This window comes from Diceros bicornis, chromosome 27, assembly GCF_020826845.1.
Source record: "Diceros bicornis minor isolate mBicDic1 chromosome 27, mDicBic1.mat.cur, whole genome shotgun sequence".
In the NCBI taxonomy this organism is placed as follows: Eukaryota; Metazoa; Chordata; class Mammalia; order Perissodactyla; family Rhinocerotidae; genus Diceros; species Diceros bicornis.
In genome coordinates this window covers 28,174,134-28,199,112 of record NC_080766.1, presented here as the reverse complement: position 1 = coordinate 28,199,112, position 24,979 = coordinate 28,174,134, and the positions used below count along the sequence as shown (strand labels likewise).

Below are 24,979 nucleotides of genomic sequence, written 5' to 3'. Positions count from 1 at the left end.
GTAGCCAAAGGACTAATTATAATGTGGTTTCACCTGAAAGGCAACCCTGAGGCGTGAACTCCCGGGACAGAATTAGAAAAAGATTCCAGTGTTTGAGTTTTCCTTTTCTTCTAACATAAATCAAAAATGACTGAGCATAGTATTACAATTCCCCCTCCCCCACCCCGAACTAAGTTTATCTTGGAATGGAGACAAAACAAGAGTGACATAGGAACTGAAGGACATTTTCCATTTTATTCCAAATGTATGTAAACAATTCTCTTCAGAATGAGACTGAAAATCTGTATGCCTTCTTACCTAGCCTTAGGGAGCTAGCTCATTGAAGCTGTTGGCTACTACATGGAAAATAGCCAAAATGGATTGGCCCCTTGGAACAAAAGAAGCAACCTTATAAACTCAAGTGACAAGCAACAAGATCTCATAGAGAGCAAATTCCTTAAAAGGAACTTTTGAAATCCCTCTGTGCTAGCTCTATCAGCACGGGGAGCTTGATTTCATGAAGCTTTAGACAGCAGGAATATTGTAGCACATACTCTGCTAAATTCAGATCTCTTAATCCTTCTAAATTGCTCTGTCTTGTTTAGAAAGATCTGCTTACAACCGTCACTGTGCGAATGTAAACACAAGAGCTCTCAGATCCCTTTTTGTGCTTCAGATCTGCCAGACATCATTCACGTCTCATTTTACAGGCAAACCCTTGGTACCACCACAGGCTTCTTGAAAAAACCAAACCCTCACGCAAGGCGCATGTACAAATCTTTGCATGTCTGGGTTTCCCTATAAGGGCATTGGGTTTTATTCCCATCACAATTCTTGTTTATAGCTCACTGAATTTATAGCCATCCTCTTAAACATCTGCAGTCATCATTTTTTGTCTCTTTTCTCAGGAAAAGCACAACTCTCTCTATAGGATATAAAGCAGGTATTTTCTCCTACTAAACCTTAAAGGGAGATGTTCTTTCTGTGTTTTTACCACTGGAGTAAGTAAAACATAAGACTCCAATGCTGTCAAGAGAATTAGGATGAAGGACTTGACACTAGACTTGTAATATTTCTGGAAATTTCCATTAGCTGCAAGTCAGGAAAACAGGATTCTAAACCCACAACTTACATTAATTTGCTGTGTGGCTGACAGCAAATCTCTTTCATTTTTCTGTTCTTTGTAGAAACACAGACTTTTAAGGCCAGGAGGAACCTTAGGGTTTCATCGAAAACAACACTCTCATTTTAAAGAGAGGGTCCCATATCCCAAACCACTAATTCAACCTCCCACAGGGAAAGAGATGGAACTTCTCTCCTGATCTTCTAATTTAACAGTGCACTTACTGCTCTCTCCACTGTGCAATGACCCAGTTTCCTCAGCCAAGGCTTAATGACAGGTTTCCTATCACAAGTGCATTGTAAGAATCACACAAAATATTTGACCTGGAAGTTTATTGAAAACATATTAAGTGTAACTCACATGTAAGCTGTTGCATATTTTAAACTTAACAATGGCTATAAAATGCAAGTTCAAGTAATCCCTTTAGAGTCACTTTCAGATTTTTATAATAATGCATTGTTATCAAGAAAGAGATTATCTGTTATGTTGCCATCATTGACAAGAATCTATAATATATACTCCATATGTATGGAATTGCTAAGAACTGAATTGTGTTCCCCCCGCCCCCCAATTCATATGTTGAAGCCCTAAACCCTAATACGACTAGATTTGGAGATTGGGTCTTTAGGGGGTAATTAAAGTTACATAAAGTCTTAAGGGTAGGGACTAATCCGATAGGACTGGTGGCCTTATAAGAAAAGGAAGATTCTCTCTCTCTCTCTCTCTCTCTCTCTCTGCCCATGCGTGCACAATGAAGAGGCTATGTGAGGACACAGCAAGATGGCAGCTGTCTGCATGCCAGGAAGACAGCTCTCACCAGAAACTGAATCAGCTGAACCTTGATCTTTGACTTCTAGCCTCCAGAACTGTGAGAAAATAAATTTCTATCATTTAAGCCACCCCATCTGTGGTATTTTGTTATAGCAGCCCAAGCAGACCAATACACTATTTCAGAGTGAACTACAGAAAAATATAATTTAAGAAATGTTACACTGGAAAATACAAATTTCATGCTAAAAAGGTTTTGGAAATATCTAAAAAGTCAGCAGTGCACGTTTGTTTTTAATAATTCTTTTCCCTATCACTTGTGACACATCTGGCTTTTAAAGGTTACCAATATGACAATTCAATTAGATTCTTATCATCAAGATGACATTCAAGAGAAAAATGCGGCATGCCTTATTCCAGAGCAATAAAAAATGTTGTTATTGTGCTGTTGTTCTTACTTCTAAAAATATAACAGTCTGGTGGCTGGGTATTGAGCCAGTGAGGGGAGGAGCTCATTCTTTCATCAGTAAAAAACAAGAATATCCTTAAAGTGAAAAATCATCTTTTGTGAATTGCTTCTCTCAGTGAACTCTGGACTGGTCCCTAGTTGAAGCTGGTGACAGGATGCCACAAGATTCCAACTCTTTCACCCAGTACCACGCATTGTAACAGATGAAACAGCCTGAGTATTAATTATTTTCAAGGAGTTCTTTCCTCCTTCCTCTCAATCTTTTAGTTTCAAGTATAATTTTTTTCCGATGCTGTTTTTCTCTTTTTTGTTGCCAGAAAATCCAAGCTCATTTTCAAAGATTAGATTACCAGCCAGTGACTTTCCTTTGTTCAAAGGAAAGGTTTCTAACAAAGGAGATGCCTTTCAGGGTACAACAAGATGCATTAAAGCATTGGGTCCCAAGGTTTAGATATTGGCAAACTTCATAAAGCTAAGCAAACTTGTACGCTATTTTATTACAGATTTTAGTACTAATTTCAATCTTCCTTCCTGAAAAAAAAAGAAAAGAGAAGAAAAGATCTTTTTATTCCCCAATCCAAAAAAAGAACAGTGATACCAATAACAGGGTTCTCTAGTTTAAAATTCAAAAGAGCTCTTTACCATGTTATTTAGTGAAAAAAAATCTGAAAATATTTTGATCATACATCAAATAAATTAAATAATTTTCATATTCACACTCCACCAATTAAACTCTCGATTATTTTCATCAGTTTAAATTATGAAGCAAAATCTAAAAACAACAGTGAAAACATGTGGGCAATGTAGAATCTCCTAGAATCTCCTTGTACTTTTCCCCACATATTTATTGCAACCACAAAAATGTTAAAGAATATTTCCCTTAGTATCAGGAAGCACATGTTATTAAATTAATACATATCAAAAGACTTTCCCTCTGTACTGTTTATTGCCTTGCCTGGAATTGATTTGGAAGAGAACTGTGGAGTACCAAGAAAAAATAAAAGAGGAAGCTTGGTATTCATGCCAATTTCCTTCGGCTGATTCTAATAGAAGATGGTTCATTCAAGGTCCTGTCTCAACAAAGTGGAGAGGCCCGGTACAGTGGGGTCTCACAATCCATGACTGCTTTGATATGACGCATGACCCTTGCTCTCCTGCTCATGTCTGCACCCTTGGTTCCCACAGCTCCTGCTGCCCCACCCCCATCACAAAGCCATCCCTTAGCTCTCACCTGAGCATCCACTCTCTGCCTCCCTCCCCTAACAACAACCCAAGGCTCACACAACATTCACTCTGCACTCCTCCTTAATCACTTTTCCCTAAACCATTGCGCATGGTAATTTGAACTTCCAACTCCGTGCTTCCCTAGACGACCATTTTCTTAATCCCATGTCTATTCCTTCCTCCTCGGGATCTATCCTTTCAATGTCAGTGCTGCTTCCGACTTGGGCTGTCTCTGGTAGGCCCACAACTGTCTCAGACCCTCAATTCTAAACTTCGATCCATTTCCATCCTCATCCCTGGCAGACCTTTCTCTCATTCTTTCAAGATCTCTCCTTTCTTGCAGAATTGTGGGAACCCCATGTCTGTTTGCTCTTCACCTGTTCACTCCCTAGTCCTACTCGCTGACCGTCTCAGTCCCTTTGGGCCAGGGATGGCTTTGTGGGGCAAGCAGGAGCTGTGGGAACCAAGGGTGCAGTTCTGGTAGTCCTAGATTCTGCCTTTTAATTCTGGAGGTAGGTTTTTCTGTCTAAGACCATGGTCCTTCCTAAATTTTCACTTTTATTTTCTTATGCGCTAATTTTCCTTTAAAATTAATTCATCTAAGCCAAAAATATGTCATTTTAAGAAATATATAAATATCAGGACAAGTTCTCTAAAGGTAGGGTACAAATTATAATTGTATAAAGTCTGAGACCCACCAGCATGATGAAAATTATGTTGAACTTGGAGTCACAGGACACTGGTCCCATAAAGGATTAGTTTGTATTTGCTGTTTGAACCTAGTTACTTAACTTTCTTGAGTCTGCTCAGATTGTCTGTGGGCAACAAGTCTTCATTATCTCCAGCTGCTTCTATGTCTCCTGTGCATCCCAGAGAAGAGGCCTGGGACTACATTTCCCAGAATCCTCTTCTCAATGTGGTTCCTGGCTTCTGCCTGATAAGGACAGGCAGGCACTCACAGCGCACTGTTTGAGGAGAGTGTTTGGGGAGTGTTGGAGTGGATTTTGAGGCCAGTATACAAGAGGTGCCTGTCTGATATATGGCAGTCTGTTCTAAGCTGTGGTTAGGAGGCACCCACCAGCCCACTAGGCATGACAACTGGTTACTAATGTCAGGTTTACATGTATTTGTAGGTGGGAGAAAGGGGATCACTTGCCAGCCGCCTTGAAGTTAGGAGAGGTCATATAACTACATGTGGCCCATGTGTGTGGGTGGAAGTCACTTGTAGAAGATCCAGCAGGTGTTTGCTTTTCTTTCCACCACAATCAGCAAGCTCCAGAAAGTGGAGACAGGGACCCTGAGTGAGAATGGCAACCTCACTGAGGATTTAGTATGAGTGAGCAATAAACCTTTTTGTTCTATTTTTTAATCTTTTACACCTTTTTTGAGGTATAATTGACAAATAAAAATTATATGCATTTAGGGTGTACAACATGATGATTGAGTACAAATATACATTGTGAAATTATTACTAAAATCAAGCTGATTAACACATCCGTCACCTTGCATATTCACCTTTTGCGTGTGTGAGTGGTAACAACACTTAAGATCTACTCTTTTAGCAAATTTCAAGTGTACCATAGAGTATTATAACCATAGTCACCATGCTGTACATTAGATTCTTAGAACGTATAAAGGAATGTTTGTACCCTTTGACCAACATCTCCCCATTTCCACCACCCACCAGCCCTTGGCAACCACCATTCCACTCTCTGATTCTATTAGCTCAACATTGCCCAACACTGGATATTTACATTATAGAAAACCAGAGAAATTTGGGACTCATGGACACCAGTCACATTTGAGGAAGGGGTAACATAGTAAGAACCATTAGATAAAGTGAAAGTCCACACATTAAAAGGCAAGACCACAGTAGATCTCTTTACAAACATCTCCCCAAACAAGCAATCGGGATTATAACTTGTAGAGAGGAAATGAGCAGCTTTGTCCCTGGAGAAAGACATCACTTAGTGAAACAGCCAATCCAGATTATCCTATAGGGAAACCACCAATGAACAGAGTTTCCAACCATATTGTGGCACCCCAATCCTTAAATATGAGTTAAAATTTTTTAAAGAAACAGAAATAATGTGTGGAGCAAAAAAAAAAAATTCAAGAAAAAAAATATCGTGGTTGAGTTTCACAGCAAGTTCCTTGGAATAAGAAAAGGACGGTATAAAAATAATGAGAACATGTAGCAACAACGAATATTTCTGGAAACTAAAAATACGATAGGAGAGGGGCCCGACCGGTGGCACAAGTGTTAAGTGTGCACGCTCCGCTGCGGTGGCCCCGGGTTCCCTGTTTTTGATCCCGAGCGTGCACCCACACACCACTTGGCAAGCCATGCTGTGGTGGTGTCCCATATAAAGTGGAGGAAGATGGGCACGGATATTAGCCCAGGGCCAGTCTTCCTCAGGAAAAAAAGAGGAGGATTGGCAGATGCTGGCACAGGGCTGATCTTCCTCACAAAAAAAAAAAAAAAACCATAGCAGAAAAACATTTGGGTAGAAGAGTTGAAGATAAAGTTTTCAGAGAAAATTACTTCTATCTAGAATTATCTAGTGAGCTTAACTCTCCATCAGGAATGAAGGTGCAACAAAGACAATTTTGGAAAAATAAGATCTCAAAAAATGAATTACCTCCTTTCCCTATGCACACTTTTCACAAATCTAAGACTATGCATTCTGCTAGTCGAGGAAGGAAACCTAGAAGAGAAAGACATAGATTCAGGACGATGGTATTCAGAGAAACATCTCAAAGATATAAGCGTATCTACCTCTGTGGAATGGGAATCAAGTTTGCTGCAGAGAAATTCTTTTTTTCAGAACTTTCAGAACTTAGTTTTGTTATAAGCAATAAAGAACAATTTAATTTTGGACATTACACACATTTTTATTTTTATCTTTTTAAAAACTAGATGAAAAGTATATATATTTTTAAAAGGCCCTGAGATGAAGTGCAACGTGGAGACATTCCAGCGCTAAGAGAGGCCCCCTAGGGGAGGTAGCCAGCAGGGAGCAGAGTAAGGCCGGAGCCGCGGCGCTGGACCAGGCATGCAGTGTTTTGAAGGACGTGATAAAGATTGAGGAATTTGCCTTAACAATAATGACATGACCACCTAAGTTCTCAAAAAAAGCCAAAAAAGGTAAATCTTTTTAATTATTTTAACTAATAAAGATATTTATCAATCATCTTAGAAACTCTCAAGAATAAATGAAAGCTAGATGTTCTTTAGGAGGGTTTCTGAGATTTTTAGCTGGGACTTAAAACTCACAAACCAAAAAAAGATGGAGTATTGAAACTGTAGGCTCCTAATTTCTATATTCTGATTCCATATTCTATCTAGTGTAAATTGACAAAGTAAGCATGTTCAGGAAAAAGTGAGACTCCAATAAAATATGTTGCTTTCTACATCTGCCCCCACGGAGATTATTTTTGAGAGAAGTAAGCAATAATTTTTTTCGGGGAGTGAATATTACCTGTAACTTTTAACGACCACTTTAACTCCACTCCAACCCAAACAACATTTATTGCTTGACTGATGTTTCACCTCCCCTCCTTGATTCAAATTTTGATTCCTTGTTTTCAAAATAGTCTCTGCGTATCCTAGAGCTAGAACTGACATAAGAATGGCTGGTCTAATCCCATCATTTTTCAAATGAGGTTCAGATAGGAAAAGTGACTTGCCAAAGGCTATATATCTAGTTAATGGCAAAACATGACCCCAATTCCTTTTCCTAATTCAGATCTCTTTCCAATACGTCAACTCAGGACTATTTTATTTACTAGGTAATATAGTCACATGGACTGAGACCCCCTAGTTTTCCAAGGACGTATAACAATGTTTGAAACCCGGAGTTGGGGATATTTATTGACTTAAAAATATTTAAGAAAAGTACAAAACTGAAATCCGTAAATATATCATTAAATAACTGTACAACATTAATTTATATCAACGACCAGTTGCAGCATGACTTTTACAATTTTATATAGCTATATATGAATGTTATTAAATGAATTACACAATAATATGTTTATTATTATGTAAACTCAGGCCTACAAAAAATGTAAAACTGATCCTGTTGTATAAGTGGATTAAAAAAAGATTTTCCAAAATCGATGCTAGCAAAAACATTCATGTGTATACGCGCACACACACACACCCCCCACATATAATTTTTCCAGGTTGTGCGTATAGTGGTTAGTAAAAACTAATTGAAGTTTTCAACTGTGTCTATACCAAAATTCCAGGTAATTAAAAGTCATAAGTTTGTTTCTTCTCGTCCTCAGTTTTTCGGTTCTCATCCCTAAGCTGGGGTGTTGGGCATATACCGCACACAATCTCTCAGGTTCCTTATGGCTGTAAATTTCCATAATTCTGTTATGATCCTTCCTTTCTGAAGATCAGTCCTTCTCCTCTAAAGATCCATCTTTAAGAAAAGAAAAGTCTTTTGCTGAATTCCTGAAAGGGCCATGGGTGAGTGGGGTCAAACACTCTCCATGTGTATTGTTTTTGATGTCCTGAGTTCCTTCCTCTACATTACCTCATACATTTGCTGATGTCAGGACTTTGACTGTGGATCATAAACTGCAACCACCGCAGATTTTCCAGATGTTGACATATTAGGCAAATGTATTCTTTGTGGGAGCAGAAACTGCTGTGGGAAGAGAAATCTTGGAAGCACATTCCAGTTGCAGCCTGATTTAACTGAGGTAGTAAACACCATGGGAACAATGGTTGACACTGGCTGGGCTCCACCATAAGGAGGTGCACAGAGTCACAGGAGAACCAGAGGGAAGTGTGGAAAATAAGGCAAAACATATGAAACAGTGAGGAGAGAAGGGAGAGAGAATTCCATGAGATCCGGACACATAACCAAATGAGTAATACCTTTCATTTGTTGTTCAAATGTGAGTGTGTGTGTGTTAAAAGCTCAGAGAGTAATTTACGGAATAAAAGAGTCTACAAGTTGTTCTCTTTGAGTTTTTAAGACCCTAGGAAGATACCTTAACATTATTCTAACATGCTTGTTTTTCAATCCAATTTAAAAAGGATTAATTTACACAATTTACAAATTACAAAAGCATTTACACAATTAAATCACAACATGTTCACCAAGTTAATTTCATTGGCTTCCCTTAGTATATGTGACTTTTTGTAGCCCATTAAAGAGCTCCCTTTGGTGCTTGCTTCGGCAGCACATATACTAAAATTGGAACGATACAGAGAAGATTAGCATGGCCCCTGCGAAAGGATGACACGCAAATTCGTGAAGCGTTCCATATTTTTCTACTGGGGCTTTGGGGGGAAAAATAAATAAATAAAATCTTTAAAGAGATCCCTTTGTTCTCAAGGCAGCAATAAACTGAACAAGATGCTAAAAAGATTAAACTCAAGTTTAATGTCAACACTTTCCTTCCACCAATAATGTTTTGGACAAGTTAACAATATTTGTAGATTATGAGTAAAGTTGTTCTAATTCTCCACTTTCAAAAATCCCAGTACGTGTAACATTCATCACACGTTCTTACAACCAATGTTATCAAAACCCTATTTTTTCTTTGCTTTGGTGCTTTTATGTCGTGCTATGCAATAGTCTTGAAACCTCATATCTTATTGCAACTCTCCACATATGATGAATAAGTAACTGTTCACACAAGGAGTTTGATAGTTGTTTTGCCCTATCTATTCAAACTTCCCCAATTTCTCATGTTCTATCTTTCCTGTGTTTCTAAATATACAAATACTTCAACTAACAGATGGCAAATGGAAGCATCAATGGGCACAGAAGTCAATCCAAAGCTTTTAAGCATGAAATGTCCCTGAGGCAAGCAGCAGAAGGAAAAAGAAAGGGAAGCTTGGATATTTTCAAAGGGAAGAAAAGACTGACTGTCCTTCCTTGTAGTTTGGGGAACTATTCAATAAATCGGGCAAATCAAATTGACCAATTGAGAATGAAATCATTTTATAGTTGTATCATGTTAATAAATCACATTGAAAGTGGTCGTGGGGTTTTGGGTAGTCAACACGGTAAAAACTAAATGATAGACTCCTGTCTTGAATGCTATTATGTTTCATTGAAATGAAAAGCAATGCATTACTCTATTTTGAAGGATTTCTGTGAGTTCCTATGTTAAAGCCTTCCAGCCTCTGGGTTTTTAATATTTTTGGTATGACATTTACTCAGTTTGTGGAGTCTTTGCAACTGTTAAAGAAAACATGGTAGCATAATTCTAAAACATGACCACTCAGTGATCTCTTTTTCTCAATATTCACTCAGCCCTGATGACTCTCTCCTTAATATATGACTATGAAGATAGTGAAGTAAAACAGTTCACACCAATGTATTTTAAATAATTTCAAGTGTCTTTCAGGCTGGACATAATGACTGGCAAAGGAGAAAAATGTGCTGTGTTCCTTTATCAGCTAAGAATCCAGTTCAATCTTTTGAGGGTTATTTAAATTTTAATTGTAATGTACATTTCATATTACAAAACAAATTAATTTCTAAATTGTTTTTCACAATGTAAAATTGAAGGAAAACATAAAACTATACCAAAAACAACATATGAGCAGAACTATGGTTCTGTAAGGAGAATTAAGGGCTTGCACCTGACATTGATTTTGACTTGCTCTTTGTTGTAACTCTTTACTGCTCTTTATTCTAAATACTACTTGAATTTTTTTTTCTATTCAGATTGCATCCTCTAAAACTACAAAGAAATTTTGATAACAAATGCATTAATATAGAATGTTACTGACCAGCACAGTTCAATGTCGTTGGCAGCATGGTACAGTATGGATCCTTGGGCTACAGGTTGAATCTTGGCTTAACCAGGCAGTAAGAGAGGCAGCTTAAAAAAAGCAGCAGCCCGGGCCGGCCCCGTGGCTTAGCGGATAAGTGCATGTGCTCTGCTACTGGCGGCCCGGGTTCGGATCCCGGGCGCGCACTGATGCACCACTTCTCCAGCCATGCTGAGGCCGCGTCCCACATACAGCAACTAGAAGGATGTGCAGCTATGACATGCAACTATCTGCTGGGGCTTTGCAGAAACAAAGGAGGAGAATTGGCAATAGATGTCAGCTCAAAGCCAGTCTTCCTCAGCAAAAAGAGGAGGATTGGCATGGATGTTAGCTCAGGGCTGATCTTCCTCATAAAAAAAAAAAGAAGAAGAAGAAGCCCAATAATTAAAATTATATGAAGTTAGAAAAGTGCTCTGAACCTAACAGAGGGTGAAGGTATCTAACAAGGGATTAGGGGAGAGTTTATTAGATAGAGCTTCAAGAAAAACAAAAGGATGACATGAGGGTCAGCCATGAGAAGAAAGGGCGTGAAAACACGCCAGCAGAGAGATCAGCATGAACAAAAACCTCAAGTGGATGAGAGAGCTTCACTTGCTCCAAGAGCTAAAAGAAGCTCAGTCTGGAGCTCTGTAAACAGCAGAGCAGCATGAGGCGGGAATAGAGCAGTAGGCAGTGGGCTGTTGACTGCATTGTTAGCCACAGGGAATTTTGTATTGAAAGCGATTTGAAGGGTTTTAAGCAAAGGAGTATGTATTGGTTTTCTATTTGTATCTTCCAAATACCCCAAAACTCAGAGGCTCAGACAACAACATTTATCATCTCACAATTTCTATAGTTCAGGAATCCAGGTGCAGGTTACCTGGGACCTCTGGCTCTCAGGGTCTCCCACGAGGCTGAAATCAAAGTGTTGGCTGGGGCTATAGGCATCTCAAGGGTTGACTGGGGAAAGATCCACCTCCAAGCTCACTTATGTGGTTGCTGGCAGGATTCAGTTTTGTGTAGACTCTGGAACTGAGGGCCTCAGTTCTTTACTGGATGTTGGCTGGAGGCCACCCTTGTTTTGTTGCCCCATGGGCCTCTCCATGAGGCAATTCACAAGATGGCCACTTGCTTCATTAGAGAGTGTAATTGAGAAAAGCCGGAGAGAGAGCAAACAAGATAGAAATCACAGCCTTTTGTAACCTAAGCTCAGAAGTGACATCCCATTATTTTTGTCATATTCATTCATTAGATGCCAATATGCTCACCCAACTCTCAGAGGGAGGGAATTGCACAATGACGTGAGTATCAGGAGATGGAGATCATTGTGGGCTCTCTTCGCAGGCTGCCTACTACCAAAGATCATGGTTTTGTAATTTAGAAAGATTGCTAGTTCTGTGTGAAGAATAGACTGTAGGGATCAAAAGTGAAGTCAGGCAGTCATTTAGGTACAGCCTATAGTATTTGCTGATGGTTTAGATGCAGAGAGTTGGAGGAAGAGAGAATTCAAGAATTTCTGGCTTTAGTAACTGAGTTGATGGTGATGTACTTTTGAATGAAGAAAATGAATCAAGTCTAGAGTAAAAATCAATTAGCAATTTGTTTATGAAAAATCAAAACACATGTTTAAGAAATGTTCATTGGACACAATATATTGCCTAAATCAAAATGCACTAGATTATTTTTCAATCTGATTTTACCTAGAAGACCAAAAAACATTGTAAACCACCTAAAAATATGTGTATCTTTGCCTAAAATTAAACTTTTGTTCTATGTGGCACCACAGGGAAAAATTAAAAACAATAAATATAAATTAAAGGAAAACAGATTTTAGATTAGCGTAAGAGTCTTCTAATAACTTAATAGAAGTCTATGAAAATTTAATAAACTATCCCATAAAATAATGAACTTCCCATCCCTAGAGGTGTTAAAGAGCACTTAAAAAAACCCACAAGTCAGAGGAATTCTTGGTCAAGTAGAAGCTGGATTAACTTATCTCTAAAGATTCACAAATCTTCTGTTCAATAACTCCATAAAATATTGTGCAGAATTAAAATAAAATTATAAATCATTATATAAGTAGTGTATCTTGCATTTTAAGTAATTTCACATTCATAAATTCTTTACATATGGACCTATTATATGCTACGGTCAGGCACAGGCTTTGGTTGTAAATGAAACGATAGAATAACACAACACTTTCACTATAACTTTCCCCTAAGCATCATCTCATGTGAAGTGAAGTGCATGATAATGGGCCTCAGGATATTTACACATACGCATATCACTGTGCTCCATAGTCACTGAGAAGACTGCTAACAGTTCTACCATCAAGCAACTATATTTCAGGCCAGTGATCCTTTCCACACCAAGTTCACTTCTAAAATATTCCTGAGGAATGGTAAGGTCATTTCCTAGAAAATAGTAGGTATAAAGGCCCAAAACGTCTGCACTTACGCAATTTGAGAAGGTGAGAAATTTGACACTAGGAATAGAACGTATTAGCACCATATCTTGACAGTCATACATCCTCATCTTTTAAATGTGAAAGAATAAGAATTACACTGCAGCTACGACATATTTCTTTTCTTTTTCCTTTTTTTGTGGGTAATTACAATTCATTTCATGTCTTATTTTCTTTTTTGTGCTAATTTTTTTATTGAAGCATAACATACATAAGTTGATATTGAAATATCACAAAATATCCCATGATTGTGATTGCCTTGCATTTATTGTTTTGAGGATATAGTTGACATATTTACAATAATGAGTCTTCCAGCTCATGAAAATGTCACGTCATTCATTTATTTTTTCCTCATTTCTCTCAAAAATTTTAATATTGTAATTATCTATATAGATGTTTCTCACGTTTCATTTGATTTGCTCATAGGCATCTGATTCTTTTTGATAATATTGTAAATGGTATTGTAAACATAACGAGCACTCCAGAAGACACAGTAGACACAAATTCACAGTAATTAGCCCACCAAGATAACCACTGTTGTGACTTCCAACATTGTTGATTAGTTTTACTTTTTTTGGAATTCTATATAAATGGGATCATAGAGTATAGTATATGTTCTGTCGTGACCGACTTCTCACAATCAAACTTATAAAGCAACTCACCCATGTTGTAGCCATGAAAATAGTCTCCAATTTTGGATGGAAGCGTTATTAATTTACCTTTCACATTTAGATCTGCAGTCCATCTGGAATCTTCAATCCATCTGGAATTAATTTTTATATATGGTGTGAGATATACGAAAAAGTTTAGTTCAATTTTCCTTCCATTTGAATATACAATTGACCCAGCAGCTTCTGCTGAAAATGTAAAGGTTTATTTTTTTTACCATGGGGTTACTCAATTTATCTAGCATCATATACTGAAAACATGAACCTTTCTTCGCTACATTTCAATGGCACCATTGTTATAAATAGTGTGATTGTTTATATGCTTGTTTCATTCTGGATTCTTTCTGGGGTCTCAACTGGACTATTTGTCTGATAGTGTCAATACCACACAGTTTTACTGTAGCTTTATAATAAAACACAATATCTGATAGTTGAAGTCCTCCCGTTCTTCTTTAAGATTGTCTTTTCTCATCTTGACTCTCTGAATTTCCACACACATTATCAGTCTACACACACACACACACACACACACAAGCCTGCAGGGATTTGGATTATTACTGTGTTGCATCTACTATTCTGGGAGGATATAGTTGAAATCTTTAGATGATGAGTCTTCCAATCCATAAACATTGTACATTATTGCATTTATTTGTTCTTTTTCCTTTCTTTCAGTAATGTTTGTTTTGTACTTTTCTGTGTAGAGGTTTTGCACATCTTTCATATGATTTATTCCTAGGTATTTGCTATGTTCGATGCTATTTTGTGTGTGTGTGTGTGAGGAGATCAGCCCTGTGCTAACATCTGCCAATCCTTCTCCTTTTTTGCTGAGGAAGACTGGCCCTGGGCTAACACCCGTGCCCATCTTCCTCCACTTTATATGGGACACCGCCACAGCATAGCTTGCCAAGCAGTGCGTCGGTGCACACCCGGGATCCAAACCGGTGAACCCCGGGCCACTGCAGTGGAGCATGTGCACCTAACCGCTTGTGCCGCCGAGCCGGCCCCTGTTCCATGCTATTTTAAAAGATAATATTTGAATATTTCATTTTCTATTTGTTAATTCCAAACCCACCCCAAATCAGTCAACCAAGAGAATCAAGAGGAAAAACTATATATATTTTTAGTCATTGAGTTTTGAGATGATTTTTTTGTCTACAATAACCAACTGACACAATGTCCTTTATCGGTGTATGAAATTCTCCTCTCATACCAGATTGCCAATAGATTTAAAAAATAGATATTGATTTTATCAATAGTTTTCTGCATCTAACCAGATGATCCTGCTTTGCTCCTTTATTTTATTAATGCAGTAAGTTATAACGATTGATTTACAAATGCTATACCACTCATATTACTAGAACAAACACTACTGTGTGCATTACTGGATTAATTTTGCTGATATTTCATTTCATATTTTTGTGTCTATGTACATGAAATAAATTTACTTCCAAATTTTCTTACTTGAAATACCCATGCCTTGTTTCGGCATCAACTTATATTTGTCATTAAAAAGTTTCGGGAAGTATTCCCTCAACTTCTATTCCCAAAAGAGTTTTTGTAAAAATGATGATACCGCTTCCTTAAATTTTTAGAATAATTCAAAGTGAGGTCAAAAGAGTTTTTGTAAAAATGACGATACCACTTCCCTAAATTTTTAGAAGAATTCAAAGTGAAGTCCTTGGAACGCGGAGTTTTCTTAGTGGAAAATTTAAATTGTGAATTCAATTTTTTAAAAGATAGAGAACAATTTACATTTAATCTTCCATCTTGTGTCAGTTTCAGTAAGTTGTGATTTTCAAGATATTGGTTCACTTAATATAATTATAATCCTAATATATTTTCCATGTCTAGCAGATACGGGTATATCCTTTTTATTTCTTTGATATGTTGCACTATCACTTTTTTTAAAGCCGGAATAGTTTTGTAAGGTTATCAATTTTAATAGTATTTTCAAATAATCAAATTTTGTTTATTTTCCCTAATATCTATTTGTTTTCTGTTTCATTGATTTCTGCTTTTACTTTTTATTATTTCCTTGCTTCCACATTATTTAGTTCTTTTTTCCAGCTTCTTCACATGGAAGTTTACTTTGTTAATTTTTCAGATTTTCTGCTTTTCTTATGAATGTATATCTACTAATTTTTCCTCTAAGCACAGCTGTGGCAGCACCCTAAAAGATTTTTGTGTAATATTGTCGTTATATTTTAGTTCAAAATATTTTCTAATTTCCACGTGATTTCTTCTTTGGCACATGGGTGATTTATAAATGCATTTCTTAATCTTCAAAGTTTGGAGATTTTTCTATCTTTTTATTTTTGTTATTTGGTTTTTTGTTTGTTTGTTTCTTTTGGGTTTTTTTTGGTGCGAAAGATTAGCCCTGAGCTAACATCTGTTGCCAATCCTCCCCTTTTTGCTGAGGAAGATTGGCCCTGGGCTAACATCTGTGCCCATCTTCCTCTACATTTTTATATATGGAATGCCCGCCACAGCATGGCTTGATAAGTGGTGTGCAGGTCCGCACTCGGGATCCAAACCCGTGAACCCTGGGCCACCAAAGCAGAGCACATGAGCTTAACCACTATGCCACCGGGCCAGCCCCTTTGCTATTTGTTTTTTATTTTCAGCTTAATCATATTTTTGTCAAAATATACTCTCTATGATTTCATTTTCAAATCCTGTGAAATTTGTTGGGGTTTGCTTTACGGCCCAGCACACGGTGACCTATTTTGATAAATGTTCCATGTACACTTGAGAAGAATGCATTTTGCAGTTGTTGAGTACAATGTTATATATATATATATATGCACGTGTGCGTGTGTGTAGACAGAGAGAGAATTACATATATTACATAATATATATTACATATTACATCAAATTGTTTAATTATATAGTTTAAATTTTTGATACCTATACTGAATTTTTGTTTACTTCTTCTATTAGTTGCTGAATGAAGTGTATATAAATCTCCAATTATGACTGTGAATTTGTCTTTCTATCTGTTTGTATGAGTTTTAAGAATATAGTATGAGTTGTATACAAATTTGGGCCTTGTATATTTTTCTGTTGAATAGCTCTGTTAATAATCATTTCCTTAAATATTTGACATTACTATAGTTTTACAGCTTTATGTTGGTTACTATTTGCACTAGTCATCTTATCCTTCCTTTTTTTTTTCAACTATTCTGTGTCCTTATATTAAAGATACAGCTCATGTAAGCAATATTGTTGGATGAGGTCGTCAAGGGAACATGACCACTGGTTGACCCTCGAGCTGCACCCAGGCAACAGGAGGCTCCTCACCCCAACTCATGTCCTTGGAGCCTACATTCTCTCCACTGTTCCCACACTAGGAGCTGTTTCAAGGATGTAGCCCTGAGAGAGTAATGTGCTGTTGAGCTTCTGAACTGAATACGTGACTGAAGCCAGTTAATACCTCTATGAAACCTTTTAAGATTCTGGTAGGTGGGTGCAGAGATCTACACATCTTGTGGCCACCCAAGACAAGCCCCTTATGTAAGCCCCCTTGCTTAGTAAACCTGCAACTTTCCAATCCGGAGTGATCTGCCTCCTTCTTCGGTCTTTCTTTGCCTTCCGTGTACAGGAGCCAATTTCAGATTTCACCCAGGGACCTCTCAAGGTTACAAACTAACAAATATATATTGTTGTTTTATTTTTAATCCAATCTTTATAATTAACATTGTCTATTAAATTTAGATTTATTTCTACCATCTTACTATTTGTTTTCCAATATGTCCCATCGGTTCTTTGTTTCTTCTTTTCTCATTTCTTGCCTTTCTCGACAAATCAAGTATTTTTATTTTTCCACTCATCTTCCACTAGCTTGTTAGTAATACATTCTATTATTATTATTTTTTTGTTGCTGTTAAAGTTCTTTTGTTTACTGTGGTAAAATATACATAACATAAAATTTGCCATTTTTAAGTATAATTAATGCCAGTTTTGTGGCATTAATTACATTCACGTTGTTGTGCAACCATCAATTTCGAGAACTTTTTTCATCTTCCCAAACTGAAATTGTGTACTCATTAAACAGTAACTCCTCACTCCCCCCTCCATCCAGCTCTTGACAACCACCACTCAATTTTTTGTCTCTTATGAATCTGACTACTCTAGGTACCTCATATAAGTGGAATCATACAGTATTTGACTTTTTGTGACCGGCTTATTTCATATAGCATAATGTCTTCAAGGTTCATCCTTATTGTAGCACATGTATCCTTCCCTATTGAGGCTGAATAACATTTAATTGTATGTATATGTCACATGTTGTTTATCTATTTATCCATCAATGGACACTTGGGTTGCTTCCATCTTTTAGCTTTTGTGAATAATGCTATTATGAACATGAGTGTACAAATATCTGTTCAAGTTCCTGCTTTCAGTGCTTTTGGGTATATACCCAGAAGTGGAATTGCTTGATCATATGATAATTTTATGTTTAATTTTTTGAGAAACCACCATACCATTTTCACAGCAGCTGCACCATTTCACATTCCCACCATTAATACACAAGGAATCCAATTTCTCCACATTCTCATCAACACTTGTTATTTTCTGCCTTTTTGATAATAGCCATTCTCATGGGTGTGAACCGGTATATCGTTGTGGCTTTGATTTACATTTCCCCAGTGATTAGTGATGTTGAACATCTTTTCATGTGTTCACTGGCTATTTTTACATCTTCTTTGGAGAAATGTCTACTCAAGTACTTTGCTCATTTTTTAATTGGGTTGTCTTTTTCTATTGTTGAATCGCATTATTATTGTTTTCATTGTTATGTTAGAAGTCACAACATGCATCCTTACCTTACTTAAATTAAATTAAATTCATCCTTTACCATTTTCTAGTCAATGTAATGACCTTATGGCACTTTAATTCCATTTACTCTCCTCAACTTTTATGCCATTTTATCAGGAATTTTAATTACACATTCGTATAGTTTAAAAAATGTTAGAAATATTATTATAATCATTATTAATGTATTATTACATTAAGCAGTCAATTTTAATTCAGATTTACCCACTTATTTATCATTTCCTGTGCTCTTCATTTCTGACTGATTTACTATGCTTCCATCTGGGATAATTTCAATTCTGCCTAAAAATGCAATGCAGTATTTCCTTAGTGTGGGTGTTGAGCTGAAAAATTTTCACTGTTTTTCTGAAAATGTCTCTACTTCACTATATTTTTTGAAGCATATTTCTTTTTGGAAATAGTATTCTAGTTTGGTAGTTATATTTTTTCAGATCTTTAAAAGTGACATTTCAATGTTTTCCGTCTTTCATTGTTTCTGTTAAAAAGTAGATATCAATCTTATTTTTGATCCTTTGAAAGTAATGGATTCTTTCCCTGTGGCTTCTTTTAAGATTTTCTCTTTGTCATGGTTTGCAGTAATTTTCCTATGATGTGAATAAATATAGTCATTTTTTAAAAAAATGGTTTAGGGTTTATAAAAGTTTTTGAACCCATGGCTCAAGGTTCCTAATCAGTATTGAAAAATTCTATACCATCATTTATTAAAATATAATTTTTGCTCCATTCTCTGTCTCTTCCCTCTGGTGATCCCAATTGTATGTATATTATAACTTTTCATTTGAACCCACATTCTTCTTATGCTTTTTTCTTAATATTAGTTATTTTATTTTTTTAATTATAGAACTTTCATTTGATACTTTTCTGATAAATTCCATTCTCTGGTGTTATCCTCTATCTTTTCATCAACTTTTTGAATGTATTGGTGACATATTTTTTTAATTCCATGTCTGATAACTTCTATTGCTGAAGTTATATGGTCTGTTTCTCTTGTCTGCTTTGATTCTACATTTTCTCTCACCTCCTTTCCCTTCATTTTCAGCAATATATCTAGAAAAGGATGATTTGGATATAAAGAATTTTAGCAAAGACGTGTAATTGTAAAGAATTTTTTAAAAGAGTCTGGATTTCTGAAAGACTGGCTCATCATTAAACAACAAACTAACAAAAATCCACCACAGGTATTTAAAGGGACTGGGGATAGGAGGAACCACAACAGAAGATTAACAAAGTCGCTAAGTTTACAATTAATCTTTCTGTCATGAGAAATAAGCAACATTCTCACATGATTACCGTACATACAAGAAGTATGTCTTCACATATCACCATTGCAAAAGGCAGAGATAAAGTCGATTCTATTAGGGAGTCAGAAATTACAGGTAGAGTCCCAAGTATATTAGTCTAGGCTCTCCAGAAAAACAGAACTAATAAGATTTATCTATCTATATAACTATCTATCTATCTAACTATCTAAGGAAACTTACTATAAGGAAATGGTTCATGTGAGCATGGAGGCTGAGAGGTCACAGACCTGCAGCTGGCAAGCTGGAGGCCCAGGAGAGCCCATGGTATACTTCTAGTCCAAATCTGAAGCCCTGAGAACCAGAAGAGCTGATGTTATAAGTTCTAGTCTGAGTTCAAGCCCAAAGGCAGGAAAAGACCAAAGTCTCAGCTCAAAGACAGTCAGGCAGAGAGAAAGCATTCTTGGTCTTATTCAGTCTTTTCTTCTATTCACGCCTTCAGGAGATAAACACCCTCACGGACACACCCAGAAATGATTCAACCAAGGATCTAGGCACCTGTGGCCCAGTCAAATTGATACATGAAGTTAACCATCACACTAAGGTTTTGGGTTTTTTTTACATTTGTTTTTACTTTTTTGAGGTGTAATTAATAAGGTTTTATTTATTTGGGAGGAACTAGATCTGGGAAGCACAATCCCTTTATATTCGTTTGCTTTGTTTTGTTTTGCTTTGATCTCAGGGTGTAAAGTTGTTTGTTGGTCAGTTTGCCCTGATTAGAAGGTGATGAGCACACTGATGCATTACTCATTGTGAAGAGACAGCAAGGCGTTAGTTTTGCTTCCACACACCATTTATAAGATTCCATCTGGCCCTGGAGCAGGGTGTTGCTGTGCACTACTAATTGACCCATTTATAGTACATGACAATTTTTGACCATGACATCATTAACACTCTAGTTTACTAGTTTAAGAGTCATGAAGGGTCCAGATTAAACATTATGTTGATTGCTACTATTTCTGTTTTGCCGCCAAGACTTCGTGCCACATTGGGGAAATATTGGGGTTTCTCTGCAAAACAAACACCAAAGCTCTGTTTTCAAATATCTAAGTTATAAAAATATTTACGAAAAAAAACCAAAAGGAAGCAACATTATGGTAATAGTACATCATGCTAAGATTATCTTGCCTTAATGAAATAGTTAAATTAGGTGAATTTAAATTAAATTAGGTCAAATAGTTAAATAAATTACCTTTTATAAATTACCTGTCTCAAAATTGAAAGTATTTCATATACATATTAAATATATATTTTATATATTAAATATATACTTTTTTATAGAATAAATATATATATTTAAACTTTAGAATATTATTCTTCTATTGAAATTAAGGAAATTTCCACACTTCAGAATGAGGGTTCTTTATCTTATGGAAGAATATAACTGTCAAAGTTGTTTCTTAAAATTATGTTTGAAAGGATAAAAATGTTCCATGATGAAATCACAACAAAATTTGCGCATTAGAAATGACAGCTCCTATGTAAAACATTTCTGCAAGAATTCCAAAGGCTCTACTAAAATGTTTGGAATTTCTGTAAAGCCCTAGTAGATATTTCTGGTATAACATAACATTACCTCAAGGAATTCCATAAGCTGTCCCTCCCCACATCTGTTAGCAAAGTTCCTGTCAACCATAGGTCATGAAATGTGGTTCTGAGAGCTCCAACTCTTTCAGTCAAAACTGGTGATGTAAAGTTGTCATCTATTACAAATGTGTCCCCATGAGGGCATTGGGAGAGTAATATTTCAATCCCTTTAAAATTCCAGATGAAGAAATAGATTTAGAGAAGTGAAGAGATGTGTTAGGTTCATACAGCTAGTTAGTGGCAGAACTAGTCCCCAAACAATGCTACTCATTAGCTTTCAAAACTTTCCCTCAGACACATATTTAAAACAGAGAAAAAACTTAACCCCGAAGGTCTAGACATGAAAATGGTAGTGATTCACAAGAAGCAGAAACTTTCTTGAAGTCTCTAGAACCATGTGAATTTTTCTCTAAAATATACCCACATCTCTTTTAATGTAAAAATAATGTCTTGTATTACTTACCAATAAAACAAGACAGGAAATTCAGGCACAATTAAAGAGATCTAATATAATACAGTAGGCACAGAGTCCAGTTTTTTTTTTTTTTTTACCCCTAGCAGACTAATATGCCCTCCAGAGAATACATGTATCTGAGTTTTAGAAGCAAAGAATGACAATCTGTTTCCTATGTCATTAATTGGATGAAGTGGGAATGTGTCTGTGGGATAGGGGTAATTTTAAGAAGTCTAGGAAACAGCATAAACAATGCCAGATTTCAAAATAGGCATGGCAAATCTAAAATGTCACAAATTTTTATTAAATTCTACTATTTCATTAATAAACTCAATTACTTGGCACATTTTTCTCATAGCATAAGCACCAAGATATAAGGGAAGAATGGAAGTTTCTAGCAATGGCTAGCCCACTAGCCCCAAGCAAAACGCTTAATACCCATCCCCACCACTCTGTAGTTCTGTACTCAATCCTGCAGGGTCCAGCACCCATCACTCCACATTTTCTTTTCAGCTTTACAAGGCCTAAAACTTCAAAGAGGCACCAAGTTGTCCTCCAAGTTTCATGGTTAGAAACGACCTTTTCTCTCTCTTTCTTTCATTAAAACTTCCTTTCTTATAGCTGCGAATTTCACGTAGATATTAGGAAGAAAGCAATCTGATTAAATAAATTCAAATAAAACATGTATAGCTAAATATAAGATATATATAATATATCTAATATAAGATATATATTTATATAAATATAAGATATATATTTAGCTGTATATATATATATATATAGCTAAGATATTTAGCTATATAAATATAGCTAAATAAGCATATAAAGCTATATGTAGTGTGGTTAAACCTTCCCAAGTTTAGCTGTAATCTGAAAGGAGGGCTTATTCCTAGCTCGAATGAATTTGTGATTAGCAGAGAATCTGGAACTTCAAACACAGTAGTAACAGGAGGGGGCTGGGAATTATGTATGGCTGTCTTCTTGCTTCCGCTACTCAGTCAGCTGTTTTGAGTTGTCATCAGCCGTAGCTCTTGAGGCTGTCTCCCTTGACGCTAGTTTTCACACCAGGATAAGGTGAAGGCCAAACAGCAGGACTGTCTCAGTTCCAGAATTTTTTCTTTTTAAGATCTCCTTGTTTCTCTGTGTGATTTGCTCCTGCACTATTTCAGTGCTTGTGAATCATGGTTGCCTGCATCATTACCCTGTAGACGTTTCTTGTGAGATTGCATTTCCCAATCTCTTTCAACCTGGTGTTGCTCATGGCCTAGGGGATGAGAAAGTCCAGGTCATTTGAGGAAGAGATTCTGAGCAAGCTATCTTCATGTAGTAGTCTGGCTTTGCCTCCAACTTGTCCGAGAAGAGTTATCATGGTGTCTTGGATGGTTTCACTCTTGTAGCCTTTCAACTGCTTACCAGGAATGATAACGATTAATTCTGTTTGTAAGATGGGGGCAGCTGGGATGGTTCACTTGATGTAAGTTTCCTCTAAGGAGAGGTTATTAATAATAACTGCTGATTTGAGTCCACATATATTCCTTGAGGAGTTAAGTAATTTCACCTGCTAACTAGTCAATATGGATATGGATAATTAAAAGCAGGCAGTTCACAAAATATTAATAGTTAGCAATTTGAAGCTTGTAAGAAGGGTGTTGACCTATCTTCACAATGTTTCCGCCCTTTAGGTACCCTGGAGAAATTAAGAAGAAATATTGGCTGATACTGATCCCTGCTGTAAAGAGCAACTTTTGTAGGTTACTCTGCCAAGAATCTGTTGTTTGAAGCAATTCACAAAGAAGGCCAGATTGGTATGCATTCTCCCTACTTAAGTATTTCTGGTTCAAATTATTCCTTGCAGCAATCAGTTCTGGTGGAAGGGTAGATTTACAGTGTACTGGTATTTAGATAGTGGGAGTGGGAGACTGTTTCCAATTCCAAGCTTTATTGAGGAGTAATTAGGTGCAGTGGAATAGATCTTTTCTGAGATAAGGCCGATGACTTCCTCTTTAAAATGCTTTTCATCAGCAAGAATGTTTTCTTTTAAATGTGGTCGATCACCAACCTCTTTTGTGTGTATGTTTTTTTCATTTCCAAACCCCAACAACAACGACTTTTTGAAGGTTACATTTAAAATAGATATTTATTTACATATGTAAAAGTACACAGTTATGGGGCCCGACCCGTGGTTTAGCGGTTGGGTGCGCGCGCTCCGCTACTGGCAGCCAGGGTTCGGATCTCAGGCGCACACTGATGCACCACTTCTCCGGCCATGCTGGGGCCTCGTCCCACATACAGCAACTAGAAGGAGGTGCAGCTATGACATACAACTATCTACTGGGGCTTTGGGGGAAAATAAATAAATAAATAAAAATTATTAAAAAAAAAGTACACAGTTATACTTGTAATTCAACACACCAATGTACAGAAAGATTTTATCCTACAATTTGGGGGGAAATCTTATTTTTGATTCTATATTTATATAATGGAGACTATTTTAAAACTCTTTATTATTCATCTTTCTCTGCAAGAGAAATTTAGTGACCTACTAACATTCTTGCACCATTAAAGGAGTCTTATTTCCAAGAAATTTGGATCTTACCCAATTAGCAATTACTGAAAATAAAACTATTAATTAGACTTTTTTTAGATGTTATGACAGTATCATTTTCTGAAAATTAAGCCACTTACGTAAAACAAAAAACCCAAAGAGAACCAAATTTTTACCATTCTTTTGGAATCTGGGTTTACAAAAACCCTAAGATGGTCCAATAACTACCCTCTAGAGTTGAAGATTTCATCACTTTAATCTTGGCCTCCTCTTCACAGAGAATTCAGATAAAGTGAACTACCAGCAATATTGGAGCTCTAACTTGTCCACCTGAAATTCTTATTGTTGCTGAATTATTTACACTTGAAATGTAGGTGTTTGAATTAGTCATGTCAGGAACGTAATTTTTTCTCCCAGTGCTTTCTGCAGACATCAAACCAACTGAAATTTTGCATTTCAACATAGCCTATCATCAAAGTAAAATTTAAAATTTGCTAAGCTTTGATTTTCTACCAACTTTACATTTATCCATCATAATCAATCTCATAACTCCACAGAAATGATGCAGGGATGCCCTGAAGGTTGAAATATAGGCTGAATTTATTGGCCATCTTATCAATAACCAAAATAATTCCAGCAATAACAATTAACAACTAGTGAAAATAGATTTATTATTAAACTAATTTCTACCAGGTTTTATGTTAAATATTGTGCATACATTTGTATTTAATCTCCAAATAATAAAGAAAAAGTAAAGTGCAATTTTAGTCTTTTCTC

At 36.4% G+C, this 24,979-nt stretch overlaps 1 non-coding gene across 1 annotated transcript; it reads left to right on the top strand.

Annotated features, from left to right (window-relative positions):
• Nucleotides 1-8,749: 8,749 nt before the first annotated feature.
• Nucleotides 8,750-8,856, top strand: LOC131393044 (U6 spliceosomal RNA). Its single transcript, XR_009215835.1, has one exon. It is a non-coding gene; the product is annotated as a U6 spliceosomal RNA (small nuclear RNA).
• The last annotated feature ends 16,123 nt before the right edge of the window (nt 8,857-24,979 follow it).